General features: G+C 38.3%; 1 pseudogene; it reads left to right on the top strand.

Annotated features, from left to right (window-relative positions):
* The first annotated feature begins 450 nt into the window (after window positions 1-450).
* Window positions 451-547, top strand: LOC130037146 (uncharacterized; annotated as a pseudogene).
* Window positions 548-15,088: the final 14,541 nt, after the last annotated feature.

Consider the following 15,088-nt stretch of genomic DNA (forward strand, 5'->3'; position numbering starts at 1 on the left):
AAGTTGAACTTGTAATAAGGTGGAATGAAATCATCAATATGATCCTCACCTCATCCTTCAGGAGAAAAATCCTACATACATTCAAGGTGGTCAAAGTGCAGACAACACCATCCACCTTTTCCTGGAGATGTACACAGGACTGAGGTGAGAACAGCAAAAGGCTCTATTTTAATGTTCTTAATGAAGGATTCAGGGAACAACATTAAACAAACTCATATACCATCTTCCAAAAGAATTATTTTGTAAAACTAATGCCTAGGGGGTAGGGTAAACGATAATATAGTAAAAACCATATTTTTATTTCTGGGACATTAAAGTTCTAAATCTATTTATTCATGCTGCTTTGAAATACATTCCTTGATTAGCAATCATTGTCTGCCATAGGAGTGAGGAAGGACAACAGTCAAAGTAATAAGAAGAGAAAAATATGGAAAAATTAACTCCTAATAGGTTTGATAACACATATATTAAAATTGAAATGATACAATGATGAGCATGGTCCTTGTACAGAGATAACATGCAAACTTGTAAAGCATTCCATATTTTTGTTGCAAGAAGAATTAACAGGTATACTTTAAGCTAAGACAATCCCCACAAGTACAAAAATTATACATAAAGAGAGCACAAATCCCCAAAACGACAATCTCTCTCAATGTCAATGGACTAAATGTGCCAATTCAGAGGCACAGAATAGGAAGATGAATTAGAAAACTGAACCCAACATTCTGCTCCCTGCAAGAAACATGTCTGAACAATCAAAGCACCCATGGGCTAAAAGTAAAAGGCTGGGAAACAAGTTTTCAAGAAAATATCACCTCCGCAAACCTGGAGTGGCCATACTAGTATCAGACCACAAGAACTTCAGATTAAAGGTTATCAGAGACAGTGACGGTCATTTCTTAATGATCATGGGATATGTACATCAGAAAGAACTCACCCTCCTCAATGTATATGATCCTAATGACAGACCAGCAAAATACTTTAAAACAACTTCTAATAGACTTATAGAAAAACATTGATAGCAACACAATACTAGTAGGAGATTTCAACACTTCTTTGTCACTTCTCGATAGATCAAACAGACTGAAGCTCAGCAAGGATATATTTTCTTTAAGGGAAGTAATGAACAACCGATGGCTTAGGGAAGAATCAAAGAGGAAAAAAAAAGTTTCCATAAACAAATGAGAATGAGGACACGAGCTACCAGAACTTGTGGGACACAGCAAAAGCAGTGTTAAGAGGAAAGATTATAGTTCTGCCAGAATTCATCAGGAAGAAAGAAAGGGCCTACAAGAATAAATTAGAGCTCAAGATTTTGGAAAATAACCAACAAAAGTAGTCCAAACTAGGATGGAGGAAGGAAATAATAAAACTTGTACCAGACATCAATGAGCTAGAATCCCAAAATACAATCCAGAAGACCAATAAGAACAAAAACTGGTTCTTTGAGAAAATAAATAAGATCATTAAACCATGAGAAGCCTCTCAAAGGAACAAAGAGAAAGAATTCTAATAAATCGAATCAGAAATGCAAAGGGGGTATCCTAATAGAAAGTACAGAAATCCATAGGATCATCAGAGATTATTTTGAGAATCTTTGCAGCAGGAAATGAGAGAATCTTGAAAAAATTTATAAATTATTGGATTCCAATTACCTCCCAAGGCTGAACCAAGAAGATTTGGAATACTTGACCTATCACTAACAAGGAAATTGAAATAATGGTCAAAATTATACCCCCAAACAGAATCCAGGTCCCAGATGGATTCAATAGTGAACTATTTCAAACCTTTAAAGAGGAACTGCTTCCAACATTTTTAAGATTTTCCAGGAAATTGAAGAAACAGAAATACTCCCAAATAGTTTCTGTGAGGCAAAGATCACCCTAATACTCAAATCGACAGAGACACCACAAAAAAAAGGAAATTGCAGACCTATTTCCTTTGTGAATACAGATACAAAAATTTTCAAGAAAATACCAGCAAAGAGAATCTAGAAACTCAACAAAAGATCACACACTATGACCAAGTAGGTTAGCTTGGGGATGCAAGGATGGCTTAACATTCTCTAGTCAATCAACAGAATACACCATCTCAATAAAATAAAGATAAAAGTCATATGATCATATCAATAGATGTAGATAAAGCATTTGATGAGATCCAGCACCCATTCATGATGAAAAACTCTCAAGAAAATGGGAGTTGAAAGTACTTTCCTCAATATAGTCAAAGCAAATTACCACAAACCCACAGCAAGTGTTATTCTCAAGGGGGAAAAACCAAAGGCTTGGAGCAGAAATCAATGAAATAGAATTCCAGAATACAATCAGGCACAAAACAAGTTACCCACTCTCAACACTCCTATTCTTCATAGTACTTGAAGTACTTGCCATATGATTTTGGTAAAAAAAAAAAAAAAAGATATCAAGGGCAACCATATAAAAAAGGAAGAACTCAAGCTTTTACTATTTGGAGATAATATGATACTATACATAGAAAATCCCAAAGAATCTCCAAAAAAGCTCCTGGGAACAATAGATTTGTTTAGTAAAGTAGCATATTGCAAAATCAATATCTGGTACGCCATGGCTTTCCCATATATTAATAATGAAAGAGAAAAAAGAGATAGAGAAAAACAATCCCATTCACAATAATACCTCAGAAAATCGAGTATATTGGAATCAACTAAAAAGGTTAAGGTAAAGGTAAAGGTAAAGGCCCTCCCGTTGATCGTCGATTTGCTCGAGCGGGCCCAGTAACGTCTCCATTGGAGACTTTGTTGTTACTGTGTCTGGCATATTGAATACTCTCGGTAGCTTGCCGGGCTCTCCGAGAGGGGCGGAGGAATCGAACTCGGGTCGGCCATGTTGACCGCTTGTAAGGCGAACGCCCTACCCGCTGTGCTATCAACCCTTATGTCCTCTCTCCATTTTGAAAGGAATTTCAAATAATTTCAGCTTTCTCTTCAATAGATAAGAATTGAGCATGCATGTGTATGTGCACGCATACATAATACAATACGTCTAAAAATTAAAAACAATTTCTTAATACCATTCAATCAGTATTGACATTTTCTTTCTGTTTTGGAAGGTACATCCAGCAATACTCAGGGTTTACTTAAGGAACTATACCAAAAAAAAAAAACCTACAAAACACTACTTCACAAAATAAGAGAGTATATGAGGAAATGGAATCACATCGCATGCTCATGGATTGAGAGGTTTAACACTGTCAGAATGGCAATACACCCCAAAGCTCTATAAAGATTTGATGCACTTTCTATAAGGATACCCATAACATTTTTCAAATAAATAGATTAAACACTCTTGAAACTCATACAAAACCATAAACTCCCATGAAGAGCTAAAGCAATCTTTGGTAAAAAGAAGGGAACACCTTCCCAAACTTCAATCCTACTACAAAGTTGTAGTCATCCAAATACCATGATATTCAGATAAAGACAGGCCTCAGATCAATGGAATATAGTCAAATATCTTGACGCTGGCCCTCAGATTATTATTACCTAATCTTTCATAAATGCTCAAGAAATATGAAGTTGAGCTAGGAAGTCTCTTCAGCAACTGGTGCTGGGAAAACTGGACAGCAACATGCAAAAAAAATGAACTCAGACCTCTTTATAGTGCCAGGCACAAAGTCAGATCAAATGTCTTAAAGGCCTCACTATCATACCTGAATTCTTAAGATATATGAAGAAAAATGTGGGAAGATCCCTTCATGACATTAAAGCTAAGGGAAACAAAAAAGCAAGCAAGCAAGAAAGAAAGAAAGAAAAAAATTAAAAATTAAAAAATAATGCTGTTTGCAATGCTAAGGATCAATCCCAGATCATCATTTTCTTGCGTTTTTGGGTCACACGTGGCGATGCACAGTGGTTACTCCTGGCTCTGCACTCAGGAATTACTCCTCACGGTGCTTGGAGGGACCATACAGGATGCTGGGAATCTAACCTGGGTATGCTGTGTGCAAGGCAAATGCCCTACCTGCTGTACTATAGCTCCAGCTCCCCCCTCACTATGATTCATCATCTTGAGGGCCTCAGATTTTTACCTTCCATTTGGAAACTTCATCTTTACATTGACACAGTAAATTGAAACCACAGAACCATTGAATGGCATGTTATAATGGTAGCAGCCATGAGCAAACATTGATAACCCATAAGTTGTCATGAATGAATTCTGTTTCAGAGGCTTCACTTCTGAGGATACCTGTCACTACCTCCTTTCTGTTACGTATCCCAGGATCAGAATCTACATCAGGCCATCAGTAGAAATTGTCCACCCGAAATCCAGCCTTCCACTGGGATTAGAATCCTTGATCCATGTAACTTTTAATTTTTCGTTCATGATTTGTTGACCTTGTTTCAGGTGGATGCATCCAGAGCATAAACTCAGCTTTCCCATTGTTTCCACAGGAAATCCAAATACCTAAGAATGTTATCATTTCTGATGCCACTGTTACAGATTTTTTTGGAATCCCACGGTAAGATACTATCATTAATGTTATAATATTACTGTTCTCCATAGTTCAGATCTCCCCAAAGAACTCTCTACCCACCTCACTCCAAGTGCAGACTCCAGTTTATCATGATCCTGAACATACTTATAATAGTTTCACTCAGGTTCTCCCCTAAAGTGCACAAGTTAAGTTCATACCACTCCAAGTTCTTATTCCTAAACTACCAGAGTGGGCTTGGTCCTCAAGATTTGATCTCATAAGAAGAAATACCGTGCTTCCTTTCTCTATATCTCTCTTTGCTTGCTTTGTTAAATGACTGTTCTCGCTTGAACAATTATTCCATTCCACCCTACACCTGTTTCACAAGTTTCTGAGTGTTTTTCAGTAAAATCTATTTAGCTTCACTAAACTAAAAATTTTAAAACACCAGAGCATTGTTAAAACCAATATTTGTATCTTTTAAACCACAAATTTTGAAAATGAAAGGTGGTAAAGCAATGGAATACTACTCAGTTGTATGAAGTGAAATTTTCTTATTATTTGTATATAAAATGGATAACATGAGGAAATTATGTTTAGTGACATAAACCAGGCAGAGAAAGATAGGCATCCTACAAGTTCATGCATATGTGGCATATGGAGAAAACAAATTAAAAGAATAAAATGAGACAGACAAACATCTAAAACATTATTTATATTCTATAATTCATAATTCAATTAACAATGGTTTCTCATACACATAATTCCAACATGACACTCCTCATTCTCTCAAAGAATAAACCCTTCCTCTCCCCCAATCCCCCATAATCCCTCACTCTCAATCCCCTGACTCAATTGTGTGGATCAGTTCTCCCCTTAAATTGCTCTTGAACCTTTGTTTCTACCTTGCTGTGTGTCTTTACATCCCACATATGAGAAAAATCTCTCTGTATCTGTTCATTTATTTAAGGCTAACTTTACATGCATGATATCCTCTAGTTTCATCCAATGTTGAAAATTGCATAATTTTAATCTTTTCAAAGCAATAAAAACAAACTTTAGAACTATGAGACTATTTAGTTACCAGATCGAAAAGTATAATCAAAGTGGAAAAACTGAACAATGGTGAATGACAGAGTAGGCCTTTCAGTAGTGAGTGTAATATGATACATGCACGTTGATTCTGCATAATCCTAAAATTTATGAAATTCTATAATGTAATTCTATAAGGTAATTTTAAATAATCAAAAAAGTATTTAAATAATTTACATTTATCTAAGATCTTGACGTATCTTTTGTGTCAAACTATCAGAAATAAAAAGAATGTGAGATAGAGATATGGTGTATCACTATACTTTTAAACAAGAGAAGCGCTAAAAATTTCTGTGTCTTGATGAACTCTCATATAAATTGACTCAAAAATCAAATTAATATACTCAAGGAAAAATAAAAGTCAACCAATGTAATCTTTTGCCTTCACTCAGGTTCCCATCTGCTGATCTCTCGCAGACAAAAAAAAATTTTTACTTTATTTTTTAAAAAATTTTTATTAGTGAAACACCATGATGTACAGTTGTACATTTACAAATTTTTGTGCTTGGGTTTCGATTATACAATGATCAAGTGCCCATTCCTCCGCCAGTGCCCATTTTTCACCACATGGATTCCAGTATCCCTCCCACACCAATACCCCCCATCCCACCCTGCCTCTGTGGCAGGGCATTCCCTTTTGTTCTCTCTCTCCTTTCGGGTGTTGTGGTCTGCAAAAGAGGCATTGAGTGTCAATCATGTTCAGTACATAGTCAGAATTTTTATTTTCAAAGGATTTCTTGGCAGAGGTTTGGCATTCTTTGCTAGAAACCAACTCCTTTTCTTCTGCTTTTTTTTTCTAGAAATATATACTTATACTAAGACTGATTAGTCATGGCACCAAATTGACAAATGTCCCTGTTTTTACTTCAGTTCTGTTTCCTCATTATCACAAATTATTAGCAGTGGATAGAAAATAACTAGCCCAAAATTCGTGGGGGAAAGGGAAATGTTTATGCTTACCATAGTTTGGAAAATCCCTGTCACTAGTATTGTGACATTCATCTAAATTTGTAAACACAATGATTAAGAAGAGGTAAACCCTGACTGCCACTTCAAGGAAGAACGGGCCTTCAGCAAATATCCATGGTTTCAGAAGGATGGATCTGGCTTGGATGGGGGGCAAACATGAGAGCTGTGAGCTACCGGCAGTTAACACATGCTCTTAGGCTATGTGGTGATACTGCTGAGAAATGTGGCAAGCCCTGATTAGGTAGGGTCATGGTGGAGAATGGAATGATGACAAGAAAACAGAGCAACAGGGCAAGATGATAGATTCCTTTGTATAAAATTTTCATCTCTAATGTATTAATCTCTGAAAAAGAGAACGAACTTTTTATCATTTTCCTGGCAATATATTATCCTTACATAGTGCTTCAGGAAAAAAAAACGCTTCCCTTGTTAGTTATTATAGCCTGAATGTCTGTGAGGTCTTTGAACTCTTTCTATATATACAGTGGTGATGACTGAAACCAATCTCACTATTTAAGTATCTAAACTGCAATGTTCTCACCATTTAACTCACTAAACTCTGATGGCTCCAAATCTTCTAAGATTAGCTTTCATCTCTTCCATGATATCCAGGCTTCTCTTCCCAACTGTCAAATCTCCCTTTCTTTCTCCCTCTCTCTACCAACTATGGTCTCCCTGCCAAAATTTGCTAAGACAAGCTTTCTTGAAATATAGACGTAAGTTGACTTCTCTTTTTTTTTAAATTTAGGCAATTTTGATTTTCAAAGTCATTTATAATGGAGATTTGTCATACAATACTCCAATTCTAATCACACCACCAGTGTCTGCATCCCTCCACCAACAAATTACCCATTTCTCCCTGCATTCCCACCGATTTCCTTGACAAACACATTTTGAAGTTTTACTATTGTACTTTGGGTTCCATACTTACAGTAGTGTTGGCATTGGTGGTTAAGACATACACCTCAAGTTTTTCATGCTGGCCTTCCTAGATCAATGCCCACTGACACTATGTAGGGGAAATATATGAGAACAAATCAGTAAGCTCCAAATTTTTCAAATAATCTTTAAACAATTCTGATCAAAAAGAAAACAGTGTTTACTGGAGGGGACAACCCCCTGTCAGCCTGCAATGTCTTTTCATTTTTCCACATTACAAAAGAAAAAATCATTGAAGGAGGTCTGTCATTAGGCAAGTTAGGTGACCCTGCTGAGGTGTGGTCAACAGGGTGTTTTGTGCTTTTCTCTCCTTCCACCAGAAGTCCCAACCCTATGATTTTTGTCTCTTCAGTCCGCATAAAATGGTAAAAGTTTTACCACACAGACATCCATGTAATGAGCCCAGCCAAGGTGATAAAAGTAAATTTCAGCAAATTCATAGGTTAGTCATGCTGGTAGAAACTAAATATCATATTTTTGTATTGAATCTGCAGGAGACACATATTACAAACCTTTTCATGATTCAGTTTCAATCATAGGATATTTTAACACCTAACCTCCACTAGTATACAGTTCCATTGCTAATGTCCCCAGTTTCTCTCCCACCACTCCCTCTCCCAACCCCAAACCCCACCTGACAGCCTGCTTTCTCTACACTATGGCAGGCACCTCTCTCTCTCTCTCTCTCTCTCTCTCTCTCATCCTTTGGGCATTATGGATTGTAATACAGAGAGAGAGAGGTTCTCACGTTTATTCATTGGCCTACTTTCAGGACTCAGTTCTCACCCAGAGTAATCACTTCCAACTATCATTGTCATAGCAGTCCCTTCTTTATTCCAAATGCTCGCCTTCAGCACTTGTGGCAAGCATCCAACAATTGACCAATTCTCCTGGCCTGTGTTTCTGCTATCATTGGGTATTAGTCTCATACTCTGGTTTTTTATATCCAAAAAATGGGGTCGTCCAATTGGTATACACCTTTCCTTCTGACTGATTTCATTGAGCATGATATTCTTCCCTGTACATCCATTTATAAGCAAATTTCATGATGTCAGTTTCCTGCAAACTGTGTAGTATTCAATTGTGTAGGTATACCATAGTTTCTTCTGGCTATTGTCAATAGTACTGCAGATGGTATTTCTGTTATAAATATCATGTTTAATGTAACTTACATAGCAAAATACTTCCCAGGTTCCAAACATACATAATCCACTCACAAACACAACTTTATTTACTTCTTTAAAAAATATAATTTATTATGATGCTTTCTAAAAAACGGAAGCGATTAACAAAAACTCAGGGAAAACATATTCTATAAAAGCCAAAAAAATAACCTTAAGAAAGGACAACAGGTACGTGTTCTTTCTCCTCAAAAATCCATGTGTTTCTTGATATATTGGCAATATCTTTCTATAGCCTTAAAATTCTTCAACTTCATTTCTAAACACTATTTAAAGTTATATTAATTTAATAGGTAAAATAAGCTTTATAGAATATTTATTTGATTCTTTCATATTTTGCATAAACAACGTTTGAATTAACCATAGCACTGTAGCACTGTCCTCTCATTGTTCACTGATATGCTTGAGCGGGCACCAGAAACGTCCCTATGGTGAGACTGTTTGTTACTGTTCGTGGCATGTTGAATATATCACAGGTAGCTTGCCAGGCTTTGCCATGAGGGAGGGTTACTCTCAGTAGCTTGCCGGGCTCTCTGAGAGGAGGAGAGCAACCAAACCCAGGTTGGTCGCTTGCAAGGCAAACGTCTTACCCACTGTGCTATGGCTCCAGCCCATATATATATTTATACATATATATGTGTATTTATACACACATACATATCTATATATTCCTCTTACATGGCTCTTAAGCTCCAACTCATATTTCTTTCTCCTCCAATTATTTACTACTTCTCTCCCCATACTTGGGGCGCAACTAATTTTCCGAGTGTCCTCAGATGCATTTCTGAGCTCATGATAAAGGAATGCATAACACATACATGCATGGAAGGCACAAAGCATATGTAGAGAAATTTCATATAGACATATAATTGTGATGACTAGTTTACAAACTGTATTCGCTTCAAGTACAGAGTTCCTGATCTCTGCAACTGTGTATTCATACTCCATGCACTGTCAAATATCCAGCTATTGTCCACAACCAACTAACAACACTCCCCTACGCATTTCAGTCATTTACTTCCCCTCCTATTAGGACGATTTTGATGTCAGAGTGTAAAGGTTTGATTTTACTTTTGTTTTATTAGTCCATTTAATTTTTTTCTTTATATTCCCGAAACAAATCAAATATTTTTTTTTTAAAAATTAAGGACAGTAGGTGATATCAGGCAACAAATGAAATAGTTGATGTGGCTGAGAATCAGCAAGAGTCTTCCAGGTCAGTGTGAGGAAAGGAACATCCAGTTGTACTTCCCAGCATATTTTCAAAGGGCTGGCTTGGAGCAATGTACATACTGGAAAGAACCGCAGGACAGTAGTAGTGTCTTGAACATATAGGGGCCTATTTTCTTCTTTGAAAATGTAATGTTATTGACCTCCATTGCAAACCGCAACACCCTAAAACAAAGAAAAAGCAAAGGGAATGCCCTGAGTTGGGGCAAAATGGAGGAGATGGGGGGTGGGAGGGTCATTGGGTTTCTTGGTGGTGGAGAATGTTCACTGGTGGAAAGATGTGTACTTGATTCTTGTATATCTGAAAATCAAGTACAAAGGTATGTAAGTCTACAACTGCACCTCATGGTGTTTCATTAATAAAAATAAATAAATAAAAATTAAAAAATTAAAAGTGCTATCAGCTGGTATAAGAAAAAAAGGTAATGGTGTTGACTAGATTACATCAAGATCATTTTTATCTATAGGATGATATGATTCATCTTTGATTCACTGATTGATACTTTGAAATGTCCCAGTTCATCCTCATTCAGAGAAGTCATTTATTTCTTCGAGTATTGATTTGTACAGGGAATTCCTCACAACATTCTTTATATAATGTCTATTGCGGGACTCAAGGATAATGTTCTTATTACCATTTTCAAAGAATACAAAAATACTCTTTTAACAAGATTTTCTTGGTTCTCTATCTAAAAGCTACATGACAACAATTAAGTTTAACTCAATATTTTCTAAAGCGCATTACATTAGTACTTGAAAAGAAATATTAAAAGACTCTGGGAGAGGGGAGGAGGAAAATTCATGGATCTATAAGGATTAGTACAAGTCTTTGGGTGTGTGGGGCATGGGAGTGTGTAGAAAAGTTAAGATCACACTCAGCTATGTGATCTAATTTCTATATATCTATTCTCTAGATACCAGCGATATATTCACACAGGTGTATTCATATGACTATCATGTACACTAACCCTGTATCATGTACATTCACCTAATCCCAAAGGCTTCAGCGACATGGCAGCACTGAGAAGGATGAGAAAAGAGAGGCCGACAAAATCTCAAGGCCGACCTAGGCTGCCACAACGAAGGAAGACAAAAATGATCGTCTGTACTTTCAATGCATGTACGCTAGCATCAGATGCATCCATCGAGGACCTGATGGTACAAGCGCGAATGATCAAGTACGACATCATTGGTCTGACCGAGACAAGAAGACAAGAATCTCACGATGCCGTTTTCGACACTGGAGAATTGTTCCTGGGAACTTGCGATAAAAGAGGTGTTGGAAGTATCAGTGTCCTTGTCAACACAAACTTGGCCAAGAGCATTGATTCATTGGAATGAATAACAACCCGAATCGGAAATTTACATTTGAATAGATGTGGCTCACTGCCTGCAGTTTCTATCTTCTTTGTCTACACACCAACATCTCATTATGATGAAAGAGAAATCGAGAAGTTCTACATGGAGCTAGAGAAGTTCTATAAAGAAGACCACACCTTCTACAAGATCATTGTGGGTGATTTTAATGCCAAGATAGGACCGAGAAGATCAGCTGAAGAACTTCACATCGGGACCCATGGCCTAGAATGGAACGAACAGTGTGAGAGACTATCTGAGTTCATCATGTCGACCAAAACCATTCATGGTAACACAGTTCCAGAAGGTAGAATCTAAACGATGGACATGGGAGTCTCCCGGTGGAAGATTCCACAACGAAATAGACCACATCATATTCAATTGACGGTTTTGCCTGACAGCTGTCTCTGGTGTCCCAATATTTCGAACGGGATCGGACCACCGCCTCCTTCGTGCAAAATTCTACTTCACAGAGCGGGGAGAAAGGGCTGCAAAGTTCAAAAAGAGAACTGCCAGAATGACCACAAACTGGAAACTCTTTGGTACTATTGCGGCAACATGGGAAGATGCCATTGTTGACAACATTGACGAGGAATATGATGGACTGGTTCAGCAGCTCTATGAATGTGTGAGGAACTCCAAGAGAGAGATAGCCACAAAAAATCCCCTATCTTCGAAAATTCTTGAGCTAATTCGCCAGTGTGGTTTGGCGCATGCCTCAGGCAACCGCAAGCTAACATCCGAGCTCGCAAAGCAGTGCAGAGATGCGATCAAGGAAGACCTGAAAGAGAGAAGAGCAGAAGTACTGGTAGATGCGGCAAAAGCCAGGAAAAGTATTCGTAACGCCGCCTGTCCTTCGCCAACTACAAGACCAAGATGACTGCCCTCCGACGTCCTGATGGATCCATCACATCCTCCAGAACGGCAATGGAGAAAATTACCATGACTTCTACTCAAATCTCTTCGACAGCCATGTCCACTTGCCGACATACCAAATTCCACAGGATGGACATGTCATTCCCAAAGTTCTCCCTTCCGAAATCCGACACGCCATTTCGTTGGTAAAGGAACAAACAGCACCCGGGCCAGACAAGGTCAGACCTGAACACCTGAAGAACCTGCAGTCAGTACTCATCAATACACTGGCTTGGCTCTTCACTCGCTACCTGCCTGAATACAAGGTTCCGTCCCAATGGAAAACCAGCAGGACCGTACTACTGTTCACGAAGGGAGACATCCATGACATTGGCAACTATCGCCCGATCTGCCTATTGTCTGTCATCTACAAGTTGTTCACTCGAGTCATCCTAAATAGGATTGGCAGAACACTAGATGAAGGACAACCATGCGAGCAAGCCATGTTCCGCAAAGGATTCAGCACCATCGACCATATCCACACGATAACCAAACTCATTGATGTTTCTCGGGAGTTCAAGATGCCGCTCGGTTTAACATTCATTGATTTAAAAAGGCCTTTGATACTGTTGAGACGGAAGCGGTCATTGAAGCCCTAGCCAATCAGGGCATTCAAGCCCAATACATCAGGATCCTCTGTGAGCTGTATTGCAGCTTCACTACCAGGATCTCATCATTCTACAAAGAAGTGATCGTTGACGTCAAGAGAGGGGTGCAGCAGGGTGATACCATTTCACCGAAAATCTTCAGTGCCACCCTCGAGATCATCATGCGATGACTGGAATGGGAAGGAATGGGAGTGAAGATAGATGGTCGGCAACTACACCACCTCCGCTTTGCTGATGACATTGTTTTAATAACACCAAACATCAGGCAAGCGGCACATATGCTGGCCGACGTTGACCGTGTGTGTGGAAATGTAGGACTACAGCTGAAACTTACCAAGACAATGTTTATGAGAAACAGCCTCGTTCCTGACGCCCCAGTCACTCTCAATGGAACAACCATCTCCGAATGCAAAAGCTATGTGTACCTAGGTCGAGAGGTCAACATGACAAATGACCTGGCATACGAGCTGTGCAGGAGGAAGCGAGTAGCTTGGAATGCCTTCAAGAATGTCGAAGAAATAGCTAAGAGGACGACGAACCTCCGGCTCTAGGCACATCTCTTTGATTCCACTGTACTTCCTGCATTAAAATATGCCTCAGAAACCTGGGCCTTACGCAAACAGGATGAGAACTCTATTCAGGTTTCCAAAGAAGAATAGAAAGAGCTATGCTTGGAATATCACGTTTCACTCAAATGAGAGAAAGAATCTGGAGTTATGACATCTGTTGACGATCATGAATCAAGGACGCTGTCTCTTTTGCCAAGGTGTCGAAAATCAGATGGGCTGGTCACGGAATGAGATTTAAAGACGACCGCTGGATTAGAGCTGTTACCCACTGGATGCCACGGAATGTCAAAAGACCGCATGGCCACCCACCTACTAGATGGTCAGACTTCTTCGTCAAGATCACGTATGATCGATTTGAGGCCCTTCATGTTCCCGGAGAGAACAGATGCCATTGCGCTACACTAGCCCGTGACAGGGACAAATGGAGACATTACTGGCACCCGCTCGAGCAAATTGACGACTAACGAGAAGTTAAGTGATTAAGTGATCATGTACACTAAGGAAATCCAGACAAATAATTCTTAGCACTGACATTCTTGGAAATTTAAGTAGTAATCAGATTTTTATAGTTACGTTGTTATGATTTCATAGGCAGTGTTTCTTTCCTTAACCAACCTGGAATGTCTTTAAAAGACCAAATATAGGAACATTCTTTCATTTTTAATTTAATATAGAAAATACTGAATATACAGGTTAAATAGAGATGAATATCTTTTTCAATAGTCTCTTTGGGACACTGTGCTTTACTTGTTTTATTAGGAACTAAATGTGGTACCCTATAATCTCTAATTCCATCCCTAGTCCTCCCTTCTCTACTTGTACCAATCAAGACAAACTTCAATTTAGACCGAGTTTTCAGTAATCTCAACTAAACATTAAAGTAAAAAATAAGTCTGATCATATAATTCTGTTATCCAACAGTTGTTTAAGATGCTTACACAAATGAACAGAATATTGAGAAAGAAATGAACACTCCAAATTGTGTTTTAAGAAGGCAAAAATACATGTTGTAATTTTCCATATAAAAAAAGAAAATTAAAGTAAATTCCTTGGTAAATTCTGGTATTCTTGGAACCATGTTGCCCATAGAGTAGTCAGCTAACTAAGTCTTCATTAACTTGGTTTTCCTTGTTCACATCCCTGATATTGCTATTTTCCTCCTCAGATCCCATTCCCAGTAGATCATGTTCCCACTAGATCTTCTTGTTTCAAGCTTTGTTTTCGCCAAATTTCAAGCCCTTCCTTTTACCCTTATTGTCTCTTTTCTCATCAATTCAGACTTTTCTCCCAGCAATTTTTCCTCAGTTAATACAACTTTCTTTCAAGGGAGTTGAAGCTTGTTAGTTTTGAGAGTTGACTGGGATCATTTTCCTCTAGCCATACATTAAAGGTAGCAAAACACTTTTCACGTTTTTTTGTTCCCAGCCAGTCAACTACCCTTTCCTGGGAATATCTATTAACAGGTTCTTCTCAGGTCAGTCAGAAACTGCGTTCATTTCCCCCCATTTTCAACAAAGTATTTACTGGTACCAAACAGAGTTAGTTAAAAATATGTTCCTGTTAACATATATTTGCACTTGGGATCCATGTGAACACCTTCCACCTGGCTTTTTTTGAAGGTGGTCATCCAGTTTGCTTTTCTGGTGGCATTCTGTTTCTCACTATTCCTCTCCACAGCTAAGTGATGTGAAAGTAACATATTTAGTAAATGGTATGTTTGAAAGCTCCAGAATGAATGTGAGCCCTTTCAGCTCTCTCGGTCTTATATGTAACCTGT

This window comes from Sorex fumeus, unplaced genomic scaffold (genome assembly GCF_029834395.1).
Source record: "Sorex fumeus unplaced genomic scaffold, SorFum_2.1 ptg000070l, whole genome shotgun sequence".
NCBI classification, from domain to species: domain Eukaryota; kingdom Metazoa; phylum Chordata; class Mammalia; order Eulipotyphla; family Soricidae; genus Sorex; species Sorex fumeus.